This window comes from Manacus vitellinus, unplaced genomic scaffold (assembly GCF_001715985.3).
Source record: "Manacus vitellinus isolate BGI_N305 unplaced genomic scaffold, ASM171598v3 scaffold_1_pilon, whole genome shotgun sequence".
In the NCBI taxonomy this organism is placed as follows: domain Eukaryota; kingdom Metazoa; phylum Chordata; class Aves; order Passeriformes; family Pipridae; genus Manacus; species Manacus vitellinus.
The window spans coordinates 50,976,974-50,995,131 of record NW_021939396.1 but is presented as its reverse complement, the minus strand read 5'-3'; the positions used below and the strand labels follow the sequence as shown (position 1 = coordinate 50,995,131).

The following is an 18,158-nucleotide window of genomic DNA, read 5'->3' as shown; positions in this document are numbered from 1 at the left end:
ACTAATTTTCCAAATAGGAAGCAACTGTTGTCTCTGCTGCTGTTATTATTCGGATGGAGAAGATTGTGATCTCTGTTTCTGGTATGGACAACTGTTCACAAGGGAGATTGGTGAAAACATGTGAGAAAGGAAAGATAAATTCATTAAACTGTGTTTACATCCAAATACATCCCATGTGAAAACCTGCATTTTTCAGGAAGTATCAGGGTATAAAAAGGTTTTGTTTTATTTGTGTGTGTTGGGCATTTTAAAGCGCTGCATCTCAACTCAAATGAAAACTCTAGTGTGTATTGTGCTGAAATAAGAGACAAGGTTAAGTAATTTCTAAGCCGATGAACAATTTCTTTGCATGAATCACTTTCATGAATTGTCATGGAGATACAGGCACTTGGCCTCGAAAGAGACACATTTATCAGCATTAGCAGTATAATGGAAGGCAGGCCTTGAAAGATGATCTCTTGAGACGGTAGATTTTATCATTGTTGGTAGGCCATGTGGACATATGTGCAATTTTCTATGGAAACTTCATTTCAATCCCCGGAGCACTGTTATCTTTCACAAACACCATTTTGTTATAATTCCTAATAATGGAAACCAAATCCAGAAGAAAACATCACTGACTTTAATTGTTCACCCAGATCAGGCTAATGAAAAAAACTAAAGATTACAAAACTAATTACGGCTCAGCAATCTGAGGAAATTATTTAATTTCTATAGCACACATCCTAGCACATTAGTGACAGTGTTTTCTATGTTACCTAGATCAATTTCATCCCTTTCTATTTAGATATATACTAATTATGTCTTAATTTCAGCTATTAATAACTAATAAGAAAAGTAATTGGTTATATACTTCTGAACTCAGTCAGCTTTCTTATTGATGCTGCTTGCTGCAGGTTGGGACTTAAAAAAACCTTAATAGTAAAAAAGTAACTTACATGTTAATAACATATTAGAGGTAAAAAATAGTCAAAGTTTCTGTTAACACTTGGTTTTCAGTGATAACCAAGAATCAAACATAACTGCAATCAGCTTAAGGGTTGACTGACTAAAATTCTGGTTATCATGTTTCTGGCACCAGAAATAAGAGTTTTGTATGAATTCAATCAAGGTGCATATGATCGGTTAGAAGCAGAGCCTCTAAAAGATGGGCTTTCTATCTTCTCTATTGTCTCCTTGCATACACATTCCTCTTTTTCACACGTATATTTGCAAATTGCTCTTCTCTTTATAACTCAAAAGTGCAAATTAAGTATCAGATTAAAATCTGGCAAAATTCCATGCAGCCTCCGCTGGAGTCACTCTGAATTTTGGTTGCTCTGGCTGAATAAGGCTGTATGATTAAAGCACCATCTTTGGTCAGGGCTGTACAACACATTACCTCTGTCTCTTCTACCATGGAGAATTAGTTTTTCCCCACAGCTGTAGGTTTTGCTTTTAGGGAAATACAAAGATCACAAGGAAAGTTACAGCCAGACCAGTGCTGCACATCAGAGCTCACAGATGGGATGATTACTCCTGGTTATTTATTTATGCTTATAGCTAATTGGACATTTTTCTTATTCTGTCTTTGTAATCCAGCATTCTTTCCCCCCCCCCCCCCCCCCGCTTCTTGTCTGCCTTTGGGTTCAATGCCCAGCCTTGAGTGGCACTAGGCGGTGCCTTGCACCTCCCCAGCTGCAGGCAGCTGAAGTGATGTCTGAGGGAAAGGCAGCCTGCTGGCACCCCTCTGCTCTGCCTGGGAACACCAGGGGCCAGCTCCTACCCAGGGGTCAGAGGGAGCTCCAGCCAGACACCCACTGCCTTTCAAACAGTATAAATAACAGTCACTGTGTCACAGTTGTGACAACACACTCAGCATTTTGAAGCTTTTGAAGAAAAGGAAAAGGCTTCAATGAGTTTAGGGTCAGGGCCCCAATGTTTTTGCTCAGCATCACTGCATGACTCAATGCATTTGTGGAGTTAGCATGTTATTATAGCAGGACAAAGCTACTGTTAACTTCTTTAACAGCATTACTTTATTGCAAGGTTTTGTCTTAGCAAATTCTTTTTCTTGAGGGGGGGGAATTAAAGGATCAAATTTTTAAGTTTTGTCTTTTGCAAGTGCTGAAAGAAACAAGTTTTTTCTTTAAGCAAATACAAGCCTCACACAAAACAACAGAGCTGACGGATGTTAATCTTGCCTACTAAATATGGATCCCATCTGGAAAGGTGAGAAAGCTCTAGATCTTCCCCGCTTCCCTGCCAGGGAACACGACTATTGAAAATCCCATTCCCCAGACAGCTTTTTTCCAAAGGAAAAGAATGGTTAGGAGAGATTTATCAGCCAGATCTAAGCATGCCAGAAGGGTAGGACTCCAACCTTCATGCACCTGTCCCTCAGAAACTTTGTGTACAGAAATATCAGTGATTTCTTGATCAGTTGAAACCAAGTAGAAACAGCGAGAGGGTGAGACACCCACACAGACAAGCAGAGTTTTGACATATAAGGCAAACTGAGGAGAGGCCAAATCACCAAAATTAAGAACAGTTCATGACACAAGTTCATAATAGTTCATAAGATAAGTTATATCATGGATGAAAAGAAAGGGAAAAAAATTTAAAAAAAAAATAGCCTTTCCATCTTTTTGGAGAAACTAGAGGCTTAAATCCCAGAGGCTGAATCCAGACTGTGGCCTCCTGATGTATTAAACATCCAGTATGTGGATGCTTTCCTAAAAGGTGTACATAGGACAAATCATATAAAAAGAAAAGAAGGAACAGTAGTGTAAAAACGTTCCATCAGTCGTGGTGGTCATCACAGACTTTAAGAGATCATTAAGGATAAATGGGAGCTAATGATTACTGATAGTGATTATTTGCATGCAAATGCACCATGGCTCTGCATGGTCCTTCAGAAGAATGTTAATGGGGAAAAAAAGCAGAAAGAAAAAACCAAGATCCCTCCCTACAGAGTCTGCAGTCTAATTTAGACAAATGTAGAATGTGGAGATAAAGAAATGAAACGTACGGGAAATAAATTAACTTCATTATGCAATGTAAATGATGGCATGAGAATGAAGAGCTGATCAAAAATTCCTCTATATGATATTTCTTTTCTGCCAAGAAGACACAAAGCTAGAAAGAGGCCAACGCCATCTCCTCTACCACCACCACCAGCTCAAGGGAACTGCCAGGCAGAAGATGGGAAAGCAGTTTTGGGGTTGCAAATCTGACAACAGGGCAGTATGACCAGCACCCAAGCATCTGGCTGAGTGCCAGCACTCCTACCTTGCGCTGGAGAACCACTTTTCTTTGTGTTTTGCCTGGTGCCTGGTATTTTCCAAGAGGCTCCGTTTTGCAATTCTGCTGAATAAAAACTTTTTTCTTCAATACTGCTAGAGGTGAGTAAGTGCTACCATGAATTCTGTTTTTACACGACTTCAAGACAATCAGTCTCGTGTATTATTTACTTGATGTGCCCTGTAGTGCGTGCAGTGTTCCAGCTAATTTTCATGATGAGTTCTCAGTAAGTAAAAGCACCGGTCTTGCCATATTCTGTACATATCTGTAAGCATGTGGATGCACAGAATCTAAGTTTGTGGTTGCTTCTCACTCACAAAACATATAATGGGTATTTGAAATAACTCTGTGTATTTAGGATGGTTGTCCCTCAAGAGCAGCATTTTGATCCTACTGGGCTATATCTGTACCAACCCTTTTGGGTCATGCCACAGGCCCCAGCGGTTGTTTGACCAGGTTGGGCACTTGCTGTGGTGCACTCTGATCTCCACCAGAATACATTTCTGAATGGATACCTGGGTTTGAAGAAGGCTCTAGGTAGCACCCTAGAGCTGGGAGATAGCTAGGACATGTACCTGTAGGCTGGGCCATGTCAGTATATAAGATTGTTTCTCAGTCTTTCCTACCCTAAAGAATTGGTGAAGCTAACTGAGTGGCCACCTTGCAGAGTGCTGATGCAACTGTTTTCATTTCCAAGCTCAAATCCTTTCCTTGCATGAGTTACTATGTGTGTGTGTACAGCATAAAAGTTTTTCTCCCCGTGTGGCTTCTGGGATCACTTCCCCACATTGCAAGCGGTGCTGAGCTCACCCTTGGTTACTCAGTTAATTTTGTGAAGTCATTTTTAAGGCTTCCCAAGGCAAACTACAACTACTCTTAATGCCTGGACTTGGGCAGAGGAAACAAGCACAAGAATCCATTCCCTTTGCACAGCAATGTATTTCCAGGAATGAGGAAAGGAAAGACAGTGCTGCCCACAAACCCCAGTGGACACAATTGTGCCTTCACATAGCTTCATCTGTAATCTGTATGTGTGCAGACACGTGTATATATTTCATCCATGTATTTTACAGACTTGAAGAAAAAATAAATTCTCTGACCTGACTGATGACTTAAATAATTCCCCATAGCAGGCACTGCAGGAAGAAAGCCCAGTGCCCCATTTTAAGGTCTGATTAAGCCATGTTTGTATCACCTTGGCGGGGACACTCAGTCTGCCATGTCCCAGGAAAGCAGGTTGAAGCCTCTTGGCCACCCCAATCCCCCGCTCTGCTCACTCAGCTTCCTGTCCTACGCCTTCAAGTTCAATGTACTGTAGTTACTAATTATGGTTATTATTACAAATCAATGGATTTTAAGGCTAGACAACCCATAGGTCTTGGCTGCATACACTAATCCTGCCAAGGGGGCAGCAGGGGAAGTGCATCCTTTCTCTAATGAAGGCACTATGTCACTCTTGGCTCCTTTCCCAGAGAGGTGAAATACTATCCCCATCTCTCTGGCTATAAACAGTAACTGTACGGGTGCTGGGAAAAGCTTTAACTCCTATGGTCAGCACAAAAAGCAGAGGAAACCGGGCAGACCGCTTTCCTGAGAAGGATCAACCTACATGATTCCAATAAAACCACTGTCCAAAGGGAGACTGAGTGGGTAGCTTAGGCTCTGTGTTGTACCTCAGATCGGGGAGCACAAGTTCATGTTCTGCTCCCCTGACACCAGAGAGATCAGACTCTGGGCTGCGACACGGGAGCTTGCGCGGTGTCGTTGCAGTGTGCGAACTGCATTCCCTGCCAAGACACTCATTAGCACAAAATCTTTGGCACTGTGTATAAATTTAGTTAGTCCCTAAGCTGTGATCCAATTACTTTGTGAGGAAAGGTGATTTTCTCTTGTAGAAAACCTGCAGCCTGAATCTATGGATACAAGCACAATGAGCCCAAGAAACTGCACAGTTTAGAGACCACGCTTGTGTCCTAAATTGCTTCTATGTTATCTCTGGGAGGTCTCAGTAGATTGAGGCCTAATTGCACTCTAGTTAATATGCCTGATGGCCCTGTCAAAACTCATAAAAAGAAATTTTGAGTTTTAGCATGTGATTTTGCTCAAAGGTGCATGTTCATGAAAACCATACCTGGGTAAATGTCTTTTTTTCTTTGTGGATTTCTCTGCTGCCTCTTCTCTTCAGGGAACTCTGCAACAGAAGCAATGCTGAGTTATTGACAAGCTAAACACAAAGCCTGCAAGTTTGGCAGGGCTCACCACTATACAATTAATTTAGGAGAAAGAAATAATATTCTCCTGAGCAGCTGGGGATTTCATTTTTCATAGTAATTGTTTAAAAAACCAAGATGATCAGGTCCTTGTCAGTGAATTTTTCAATGTACAAAATTTCCCACCAAAACAAGGAATAAAATTAGTTAAAACTTCACAGAGCGAGGACACTCCCTACTTCTCGCTTTTCTTCTAAGGACCACCTCAGTTTTTTGGCAAAACTTCCTTTTTGCATGGGGCAATGATTCATGTTTGATTAATCCGGGGCAGAAGTCCAAGAATCTTACAGTGGATGTGAAACACATTGTGGAAACCTCAGAGGAAAGCAACCCCCTCCCAAAAAATAGGCAAGGACATTCATGTTTAAGCTATGTGGTGTAACATAATTGGTTAATCTGTGCTAGCAAATATACTGAGGAGCCCAGCTAAAGACCAGGTAACTCTCTGGGTATTTCTGAATTTACTTTATAAATCAGATTTGATTGGCTTTGCAAATCTTTATATCCCTTTGTAAGCAAGTTTTTTTAAGACATGGAAACGATGTCATCACCACTGCTTCGTTTTCAGAAACTTCTCAGCACCCAAATGGAAAAGCATGGTTTTCCTGAGAAGTGAGAGGTGGAGCACCATCAGCACATTGCCAGTGTTTGCACTGACTTGTGTCTCAGGACCCATGTTCAAACCAGTGTGAGGTAGTTCTGTTCAGAAAAGGCATAAATTTGACACTTTCCAGGTTGAGGTATCAGAAGGGATCAACAGGTATTTGGTAAAAATTTAGCCCAGTGGGCTATATCCCAGTCTCTGTTACCCACACTAACCCAATACTGCAAAACATGAGCCCAGTGAATAGGAAGGGAAAAGAGGGAGAGGCATCCTGTTAATTAGCTAAGCCCAGTCTCGTGCCCAATCATCAAATGACAGAAAACACGATGTGAGCTCGGGGACCAGCACACTCCCCCCATGCAAATCCTAACCAAAAGCTTTCCCTGGCTTTGTGGTTTCTGACTGTTAAGATATGCAGCTACTGCGCATTATAATTATTGCACACAAAGACAAATCTCTCCTTCTGCTCTTTGTTATACATAGTTAAGTTTTTAAAATCCATTCATACATAGCACCATATGCCCACAACATACTACGGTTTATTTTTGCTAATCTGCTCTCTGCTTTAATCCAGTGATTTCCTATAACTAATGAAGCTGAATAAGAGAAATGTCTTATTCTGGATACTGAAACAGTTTAATAAAAAAAGACTTTGAACACTAAAATCATCATATGAGAACCTGTTACACAAGTTTAGCCAGGATAAACAGTTAATATTTTCTCTTTTTTTTTTCTTGATTTTTCTTTTTTTTTTTTAACATGGTGTTATTCTGAAAGCAGATGTGTAACTGAAAGCAATTACTAGTCAGCAGCATCATGCCCTGGCATGCAAGATGCATGGTTATGGCTGAAGAGATATGGGGCATAGCCCTAGTCCTCACACTCACTTCTTTTTCATGTGACTTCAAACAAGAGCAGCTTGAGAGAAACGAGGTTGTTTGGATACTGCATTTAATTTGTAAGCTAACTCCATGCACAGTTGTAGCAAACAGCTACTAATTCCGCTGGAAGTAAAAAACCTTGTGCAAAATGCTAAAAACCTCTTGCTGTTAGGTATAGGCAAAAGACTACACTTAGACACATCCAGCTGTAGAAGCTAGGGGATATAAAGACATGGGCTATGGTATGCAAGAGAAAGTAATAAAGCCTTTACTGTGCTATACAGTAAATAAATAAGGAGAAGGGAATTAAAATTTAGGTAGATGACATGGCTGAGAAATAGGTAGGTAGTGATCTGGCTTTGGAAACTGTAAGCTCTACTCCTCACTGAAATAATGCATTTCACAGATCCAGACTAACAAGTCCGTAAATAGTGCACTAGATGAGGCCTTGCTTTAAGCATTTTCACACTGTCCCATTTGGATTTCTGTAAGAACAACCTTGTGATCAGTGCTCAAGTGGGAGACTGGTTTGTATTTCCACAAGGCAGAGACTCAACCTTAGGCTGAGTCTGTTCTCAGTGTAAGAAAAAGAATGCTATAAGAAAAAGAATGGACTATTTACCTCCGGGAGTTACAGTGGATTACAGGGAGAAACTTCCCTCCCATGTGCCAGTGGAGGGCTAGAAACACAAGCATGGCAACAAGGGACTGCCTGGCCCAAACCCCCTAACCCAACACGAAAGCAAGGCAAGATCTCCATTTCACCACTGTGGGACCAGGCTGCATGTGTGTATGCAACAGCAACCAATACAGCTGCTATTTTAGCTGGACTAAGGGCAGAGGTTGCTGCTGCAAAAAGAAGTAGGTGGAACACACTTCAAGCTTAAATTATTTAAAATGCAAAATGGTCCAATAAATGATCATTTCTCTTTGATGTACAGGAGATTGGCATCAGAAGCTGATATGAATTAATGCTAGAAGGAACATTTCTACATTACTTTTTATACTCAAGAGACCAACCAGGGTTTGCCATCTACCAAAAAGTGTTTCAGTGACGGTTAAGCAAGATTTTTTTAGTCCTTTGGTTAAAACAGTTTCTTAGGGAAGCGATCATTTGCCAGACATTTTCTACCTCTACCTCTTGGCTACCAAGGAGAGCTAATATCTGAGGGCCCAGTGTTTTAAAAGTTAAACTTCCCAAAAGATTATTGGATGTAGCAACTACAGTATTAACAACAGGAAAACTGCAATTATTTTCACTTTCCCTAGGAGCCTAGCATGGACAAGAAGAGGTGTTTTGTGTCTTTTCGTGAATTCCATTTTTAACCGGTCAAAGAAGAGTCCTGTAAACTGAGCAGTGAAAGCAAGACTACCCACTCCAGCAAGCAGAAGTCAACGCACTGGAATTAGAGGTTGAGTAAAACATGGAAATAAAGTTTGAGTTAAGAGTAATCCTACATGTAAACACATGATAGGCCCCAAGTTTTCATGTTGAAGCAAGTGCTGAGTAGGATGAGAACTGAGCTGTGAACAGGTGTCACTAGAGAAGGACTTTGAAAATGAGGGAACCAAGAGGCCCTAAGAGCTGCCGACCTGTCACTTTATTTACTGCTGCTGAGAGGAGCAAGTAATTTCGGGCACAGTCTGGCACCTGCAGGCAAGGGTGGGCTTGCTGTCAGATGCACATCAAAGTGAATCTGCAAAATCAAGTAGTCAGTCACTGAAGTGACAACGTCTGCAACTTAAAAACAGAGAGGCTGGCTTGGAAAGTCCAGCCCTGAAGGCAATTTCTATCACTGTGACGTGTGAGGAATTATGCACAAGCATCACTGGGGCTTATGAGCTGTATAAATAATGTTCCGTGCCAATGATGGCTTGCTACCAATTGCTTTGAAATGGATAATTGCAATTTTCATTTGCATTCATTAGAAAATACGGCCTGTGAGGGATCTGACATATTTTAAAAAAAAATATGCACAAGTGACCAAATCCAGCAGCAGGTAAAGCAGACTGCTTGCAGATTACCAATAACTGCAAGGCTAACGGCTTCAGAACTGCCCACTGGCTTTTCATAATAAGAGCCAAATTCTTGCTAGCTGTTGAGCCCTCTCATGTTCAAGAATGAACAAAACATCCAGAGAGACATAATCTCTGTCCCACAGAATGTGACTCATTGGGAGATCTTGCCAATGGACCAATTCTTTCATAGTGGTTACTCTCCAAGAAACACCAGTGATTTAAATGAAGGTAATTCTGCTTGGCATCTATGTGAATCGGAAGAAAATCAGATCCTCTTGTTAACAGATGGTTAGAAGGTGGATTTATCCCCAAGTGATGTAAACCAGTGTTTGTTAACTGCACCACTAATCACTGCTCAGGAACGCTTCACTGCAAGCATTTTCCAGGCACTGTGCAGGACTGCCTAAGAAGATTATAGCAGGGGATGCAAAAAGCTAGGAATCTCCGTGTTCCTTCTCCAATAAGCTCCCTCCACACAAATGCAGCCCTGCTGGTCACCACAGGCAGTTTCCCTCTCAATTTCTTGCAGCTTTGGACTTGCCAGACCCTAATATTGAGGGGGTGCATGATTCCCCTTCATCTTACTGCTTCAGACTATCCTTGCTTGTCTATTCTGGTAGATAAAGAAAAAACACTTTGTGCACAGCTCTGGCACTCTTAAATCACTGATGAATAAACCCTTCTAAGAAAAGAACCCTGAAAGAACTTGACCAGCACCTGCTTTTTTTAGGAGGGGAAGACTTCAGCTATCACACTGCAGCTGTTCGGTACTGTTACCTGCCCACTTGGTGAAAAGGAAGCATTTCCCATTTCTGTAGCAACATCCCTTTTTTAGGTAGGATAGAGCGACTTCCCATTCTTTCTTAAGGCCTGAAGTGCTTCTAAATCCCAGGTATTCAAACGAAGTTTTGCTTTGCTGCCATCCCATGCATCTCTATTACAATGGCTGTGCAGTGAAAGTATGGTGCCAGCTTTTTTTTTGTGAGCTCTTGTATGTATCTATGGGATGGTTAATGGAACTGGAAAATACAATGACATTCTAATTGCTTTTCAATTGCTGTAGGCCACTGAAAAAGATATCTCACCAAGCCCTGATAAAGCTGAGCTTGACGCAAGTGATCTATATCTCCATTCATTCCCACGTGTGTTTCATTCACCTGAAACCCCTAAATACTGCGATATTCATCATTCACATGACCTAGCAAAGCAAGCTATGTTTGAAATATCATAAGCATTACAGTTCAGGATAAAAGCTATCCCTTGAGTAAAAAAGCAGCAAAGCACACTAGCTTTCAGCACCAGCTTAAATTTCCCTAACACTGCATTACTCTATTGTGCTAAGCTTATGAATAGGGGCTTTGGAGGAGCCTCTTTCTTTTGCCTCTAACTACGAATACACCGCACTGTTTGTCTCCCGTGGCTTCCTGATGCCCTTCGCATGTGGACTGATATCACTGTCGTGATATTAGCTGGTTTGTTGTTTACAAATAATGTGGTGTGACAGGTCTGCGACCGTGCTGCAGGGAGGGAAACAGCAGGGTTGCACCTGCTGTCTGAAGCCCTGGAAGGTTAGACAGCAGCTCTCAGGAGGATAGGAGACAGTTGGGCTGGCTCTGTGTTCAGCTCACTGCACACCATTTCACTCAGTATTTGGTCAGTGGAGTCTGACATGGTGACCTGAAACCAATATAATAATTCTTATTAATATAATAATTACTTAGTAATAATTGGGAAAGGATATAGTCCAGTGATGTAATAATTGTTATCAATATAATAAATTAACTACTGCAACAGAGAGCTGAAATCGTAACCACTAATACGTGTATCACTGGTTTATAGAATTCTGCCCACTTTTCTTAATGACTTCTTAAGTTTATTAAAATATATTTTAAAAGTCCCTGCCCCATTTTGTTAAGACATAAAATACCCAAATTACATCACATTTGTCACAATACATAAAGAAAATGATAATACCCTGAGACTAGACTTTCCTTTTTTTGGGGGGGTCCTATTTTAGGTGAAGAAAACCAGAAAAAAAGCAAGGTAGATCGTTGCAGACAACACTGCTTCTTCCCCTCCTGCTACACTAGTGCTGAGAAGCTGATGTGCCAGGAGCAAGCACATCCCTCCAAGCTCATCACTTGTCCATTTGTGCAGGTATTAAATGTGAGTTTCACACACTGTGCCCGTTCCTTAACCCCAGACCACAGGCACATGTGCTAACCCTCTACCCAGGCACCACCTTGCTTCCAGCCACTGCCACCACATCCCTCACAATCCTGCCAGGGAGGAGAGGTAGCCACGCTGAACACAGCAAGGGAGCGCTGCCAGGCCTCTGCTGCTCCATCTCCCACCCTATTACGCCCGTAATGCCCATGGTAACTGTGGCTGAGACCAGCCGCCCCCTCCTCCCTACCAGTGCAGGAGGCAGGAGCAGCACCCCAAATTCCCCTACGTCAGCTAGCCACAGTCATCAAGCACCAGCCCCCTCCTGCTCCCTGCAAATGGGCTGGGAGCCATGTCAACCTCCAGCCCTTTGGGAAAGAGCCTGTTGAAGAGCAGGGCTTAATCCGAGTGGTATGTGCTGCGCTGACACCACCAGAGCCCTCTAATTACCTCGTTAGTGTCATATCGTAGCAGACAGCCTGTGAAAAATGTACTGTGTACACACAGAAGCAGACCTGCCCTGAAACAGTTTGCCAACCGGAATAGTCCTCATCCTGGGCCACAAAACCTTATGGAATGATACATGCCTGGTGCTCATACCACAGGCAACACTTCAGCACACCGAGAGAGAAACAGTGTTCTTCTCCGGGAGGGCAAGCATCCAGCACTGCAGCCAGCAGTGCTGGCTGAGGCTCTCTTTGACACCTCTCTGGGCAAAACATGGGCTGCAAAACTCCCTGAGAAGACGAAACAAATCATACAACCTTTTTAAATCTGTATTTTTTCTATTGTTATGACTCTTACTGCAGCACCCTGGGCAAACCAGACAACTGCTAGAAAAAGCAGCCCCCAACATACCTGTCCTGCCATCCACCATCTACCTTGCACTGCTTGGTATCATCTGCATCACCCAATGCTAAATCTGGCTTAAAATAGAGGTTAACTGCCCTTCCCTTCTCTTCTCCATGAAAATACTCTCTAAAATCCAGCCTTTTCTGAGAGACTGCAGCAAACACACTGCTGTCATGTCATAGGCCTCTCAGTTGGGGAGCAGCCAGTTAAGGTTGGCTTTATGGAATGGGACTGCAGGCCAGGCAGTGCTCAGAGAGGGGACTGGGAGTTTGCACTCCCAAAGGAAGACAATATGAGAGTATTTATTGCTGATCACTGCACACCCAGCCCGGCATTTCCTGTAGCACAATCTATTACAGGCATAAATATTGGTTTTTTTCCAGAAGAAGATTAAGAAGGGAGTATATGCACAGGGAATAGAAACCTGCTGTCCAATTGCAGAGGCAGAGTCTGCTAATTCTCTGCCACCAAGACCTTTTAGAAAGCAATACTACATAGCTGGCAGTCCCATTATCAGGATAGCCTTCAGATCACCGGAGGAACAAAATAGAGAGTTTGACAGTGATGGGACAGAGCAGAGTTAGACATGATTTCGACAGTGCTGGTAAAGGCGAAGAAGGGAGCTGAGCAAAGTTCCAAGCCCATATTAGGTCAGGAGGTTACTGTAACTGTTTACAGAACTGGGAGAGGGAGAAATCACAGCTCTGCAATTTCTGCAGTGTTTCATGTATAGATGTAAAGGGGCAATCTCACAGTATCTGGAAAGAAGAATATTTTTTGAAGTCGTTTTGCACAGAAGGATATTCAGAGAACTGCAACATCTGTGCTTTCCACACTAATAGATCAACAGCCACAGGATTGTTCCTCACATTGGGGATGGAAAGAAAAATTTTCCTTGAGCAGACAACTACGAGTACAAGCATATTCAATCTCCTCTGGATTAGAGCAACTTGCTGTTTCTATAAAGTATTAAATGAAATTCTAAAGAAGCAGAGAGATTAAAGGCCAACTGCAATGATCCCCAATGAACATGTCCCAGATAGTCCATAATCCTTGGTTGCCTATCTATTATATCACAATTTTAAGGATGCTGCACTCTGAAAAAGCGGTTTATAAAAATAGAGCAAGAAGACAGCAAATTCACAGTTTGGTAGCTGGTGACATGTTTGAACCTCAAATAGCTTCTACATGTGACACACTTTCCTATACATCATTCAACGCACACAACCATTTACTGTCAAGCAATGGGTCACTCCCAAGACATCCATATTCAGCAGGCCATAGGAGTCACAGTTCAAGCACAAATGAAGTTAGTTCTGCTACAAGGCCATCAATTACAGAAATGAAATTCAAGCCAGAGTATAGCAACTGTAATTAAGAAACAGTGAAGCCAGGGCAGGCACAGGTGATGAGAAGGGGATAGAACTCCTGCAAATATGCCAGTGCAATGTCCACCCACTCTGCAAACACATTCTTTGAAGCAAGAATTCCCCTCGTGGAAGAAAAGTGCTCGGCTACCTATGAGCCAAACTGCAGCTGGAAATGACCAGAAGGCAAAGAAACCTTTAGGAGAGAATACGATTTCAAAATCCGCATTTCCTTAGCAAAGGAACCAGTCTACAAAGATATTTCAGCATCAACGCTGTAAATATCAAATGAAAAACTCTACATGATGGATATAGCTTCACAAAGATGTGCTTAGAAAGCAGTATGACAAGCCCAAGTGGTAACACAGTGCTTTAAACATTAAAACATTAAAAATGCACAGAAAAACTATAAAGGTCCCACAGATGCTAACAGCAAAATATTCCAGTGCGAGGCATGTTTCTGAGGAGACCCCAGTCTGAGCAGATATTTGGGATATCCTTAACTATTTTGCCTACTCCTGGGTCTGGACTGTGATTGTCTAGGAATCCCTTCTGATTGTTTGTGGCGAGCTGAGGTGACTCTGTAAGTGTGCAGTGGCTGCACTCTCTCACGCTACTGCTGCTTTGAAGCCTAAAACGAGTTGCCTCAGCTCCTTGCTGGGATTTGTGGTCACTGCCTCTGGATACAGAGGAATGCTCTGACTCGGAGGGCAAAAGCACAAAAGGGAAGACACTATGTGCATTACCGGATTTTATGTGGAGAAGGGAGACCCAGGAGAGGGTCTCAAAGGCCTCAAAAGTCTCCGACCTCTGAGAGCAGCTCCTAGAGAGATGGGTGAAAGCATGGGGTGAGAAAATGCCTCTCGGTCTGCTCTGTAGCTCCCAGGAAGGACAGACAGCTGTTCCACCCCTTGACCAAGGAGCTGACTGCCCCAAGCTTCCCCATTGCACTGCCTCACTGCTTCAGAGAGCTGGTTTCTGAGGAGGCAAAGATGCTCAGCACTTGCCCAAAGGAGGATTTTGTGGTTTCCACTTCATTGTACTCATCTTTCTCTAGATGCATCCTGTTTGGGGCCTAACTCCTATACTTTGCTTTGATACAGATTTGTTATGAAGCACAATGCTTGTCTGTTTATTTTTTCAATATAGAAGGGAAAAAAGGATGATCCATTTATATTCCCTTAAATCAGAAAAAGGATTAGTTTCCACACTTATTCGGGAACTTATCCCACTGTTCTCTCTGCCTCTCTTGCTAATATCAAAACAAGCACGAGAAGCCTAAAATAGTAACATGGATGCACTAAAGAAAAACCCAAACAAAACAATAATCATTATGCCAAATAACATATGCCATTGGCATATCCTTGTGTTGGGAGAGCTGCAGTCAAACAACTAGGACTGGTTTCAGGAGCTGCTTGTGTGTAAGAAGCCTTGTACCCTCCAGAAAGTGAAGGACCTACCAGAGCAGTGCAAGAAGGTCACCACAGCCATGACCAACACTGAGTCAAGGCAGCAAGCAGAAAGAGACCCTGTCTGCACTGTGTTAGGGGGCTTGGGAAACTTCTATCATTCCTCTCCTTTTGAGGGAATGAATCTGTAAACCTAGTCACATTGTACACTGTATTTTTATTATGATGATTATTAAGATAACAAATGAAGACTGACAGCCATTGGGTTTGATGGTTTTCTCTCAAAGGCTATAAAATTATATAGCCTTTATAATGTAATATTGCCTTTATAATATAATGTAGCCTTTATAAAATAACCTTAGTTATTTTATATACCTGGTGTAAAATGTGTATTTCGCTGAGAATATATACAGTTCATTGATGAAGAGTTAAAATCTCATTCCAGATATATGAATTGTGTTGCTGAACGTCCAATCCCAAATATAGAATAAAATATGAGCAGCACTGTCGACTTTCCAAGTTCCTGAAAGATAATGCCAGTCGGTGTGTCCTCAACTGTGTACCAAAACACACGGGAAGAGATTATGGATCCCTTTGCAGAGCTTGTTGTTGTTGCTGCCCTAGGTAAAGAGCTTTCTGAAGATGATTTGAGAATCAGCTTCTGAAAAGTCATTTTTAGACAGTAACTCCAAAGTCCCTCTAATCTCTATGTATTTCTCATGCTGAAGTACATCAGAGCAGGAACATACTCTTGTGCTTTGTATTTGATTTGCCTACTTCTAAGAACTTCTTCATATGTGGAAAGCTTTGCAAAGCATTTAGGAAGAGCAAAGCAGCAATGGCTTGCTTCTGCCAGGAGCAGGACTGCAGGCTGAGAAAATAATCAGGGGAAGTACCCTTTTATTATACTTCTTGACCAAAATGTAAAGCAGACACTTATTTTTTTAACTATAAATCAGCATATGAAGTAAAGGGATTTAACCATATACAAATAGCTAAATATCAGATAGCAGAGCAGAATATATTTCTGTGCCAAAATCATACCAATCTCCACTTTTTTAATGCTTTTTCAAAAAAAAAAATCTCAGATTTGCATTAACTTTAGTGCTTGGACTAAGGCATCAGAAAGTGTAAGACTCTCACTGCCTCCACTGAAATGTGTGTTTTTAGGAGAGTGGACATCATTAATCCACAATTACTGTTCTGCTGTGACTAACAGTAAGGCAGCAGGGATGCCTGATGACAGGATGTGATCAGGTCACATCCTGAAGCCATACCGAGTCTGACAGGGAACATCTTTTTCTCCCCATTTTTTCTTGCTTTTTTTTCCTTTATTTTCCCCCTCCCCCTCCTTTCCCAATTTTTTTCTCCTTTTTCCTTTTAGTTTCCACTCTTTTTTTTCTTTCCCTCCCCCCCTCCCCCCCAAGCCTGACAGAGATTAAGAAGCATTTGGGTGATACTCTCATGCACATGGTGTGACTATTGGGGATGGTCCTGTGCATGCTAAGGTTGGACTCAACGATCCTTGTGGGTCCCTTCCAACTCAGAATATTTTGCGATTCTATGAATACAAATTGAGGATTATTCTGCAAAGCCTGAAGAAAAAGCAAGTGGAGATTTGGCAAGGAACTTTATAAACTTTCACCTCTTTTCCCCGACTAGCAAAGCAAAACAAAAGGGGAAAGAAAAAGGAAAAAAACTCAAGCCAGCAACCTAAATATTCTTTCTCTACCACTGGTCAATGCAGGGATTCACAAAGAGCTGTTACTCTCCCAGGAATAACAAAATGGAAATGTCTGGGCTACATCAGTGGAAGAGTTTTTGAATTGAAACATGGCAACAAATAGCAGAATAGGCTTTATCCCAGCCTGGGTGCAGAAGATTAATGACTACTAATAATATGTATGTGCTAGAGTGAATAATGACAGACCTGAGGAAGGACTGGCAGAGACTGACAATTTTTTTAGATCATTATTTCTCAGATGACTAAAACTATTACAATGAAGAAATTCATGCGCTTTTCATTTTTCTAATTAAAACACAAAAACTGTTTCTCTCTACCTCTTAATTCTCTGCTCTTTCTTTCTTTTCTGTGTCCTCAACCACCTGGAAAAGGCAGCTCCTCACAGGTAAGCTTTTTCTTAGCTGAGGGCCCACCCTATCTCAAAGAGTGCTGCAGTGTCAGTGCTTAAAGTAAGGGTACAAATAGCTGCCTTAAGGATTTCCACAGCAAAAGAAACACATAATTTGAATTTCTGGTGGCCCTAAAGCAGACATCCTGAGATCGCTACCTGGGTATGTGCTCTGCTCACTGACCAAAAAATAAAGGGAGTAAAACTGCTTGTGGATGGATCTTCCAATGTGCCTGCTCATTAGTAGTGTAGATTTCATGTGATCATAGTTTTTATGGAGGATCTCGATAAAATATGCATTTCTATTCTGCTCTTAGAAATCTCAGTGTGATGATTTTCTGCTTTGTTAAGAAATCTGAAGTCCTCAGATCTCTTTGCTAGCTGTTTTCTAAGATCCTGGCAGTCTTGACACGTAAAACATTGGGACAGGGAGAGCAAATAAAACCACAGGCAATTACCAGCTCATCTCAACCAAGCATCACTTTCAAAACTACTTTCCCTTCCTTCACTACCCTACCTTGTCAGGCTCCCAGGAGCCCTAAAAGGAGCTCTGAGATAAACAGAAATGGAGAAGCACCCACTTTTTCTCTCAGTAATTCTATAAGACATGGAAAAGCCCAGCTCTCCCTCTCCAGACTTTGATTCTCTCCCACTTTTTGCAGTGTTTTGCCTCTAAATGCAAAGCAGGAGGTGCAGTGATCTTGTTCTTATAACCAAAGGAGCTTCGAATGGGTATATTGAGACTTTTTTTAGAACCCATCGTGGTTAACACACAGTGTAGGATGAGGGCATCAGACTCCACTTACTGGGATGAGCAAGTGAGGGGTGAAAGCCCACAGAGACCCACAACATTGCTTTGAAAAAAATAAAAAAAAAATAGAAAAAGGTAGGAAATAAATCAGGATAAAGTTTGCAATGTATGTAAATAGTCTGAAAAATATTGACTGTTCAACACTTGCACATCTGCAAATTCACTAAAGAGACATGAAGTTATAAAAAAAAAAAAAGGATCTAAGTGAACCTTAGAAAACTTCACCCCACATGCTCATTGCTCTCTCACACAGATGTGCACACATACATGAACACACACCTTTTAGTAGTGCTTCACCACCATTTCAGCATCATTGCAGCCAGGCACACAGTGCTTTTCCTCTCCCTCTCCCTTACACACACATG

General features: G+C 41.9%; 1 protein-coding gene across 2 annotated transcripts in view; it reads right to left on the bottom strand.

Annotated features, from left to right (window-relative positions):
* The window catches only part of LOC103759190 (microtubule cross-linking factor 1), a 50,247-nt gene extending 44,787 nt beyond the window's left edge, over positions 1–5,460 (bottom strand). Inside the window, exon 1 of one of the 2 annotated variants that reach the window (XM_029959446.1) lies at positions 5,414–5,460. The gene's annotated coding sequence lies outside the window, so the exon portion shown is untranslated. Of the gene's footprint in view, positions 1–3,270; positions 3,346–5,413 lie in introns of those variants that run through there. The other variant, XM_029959447.1, reaches the window with a different exon arrangement.
* Positions 5,461–18,158: the final 12,698 nt, after the last annotated feature.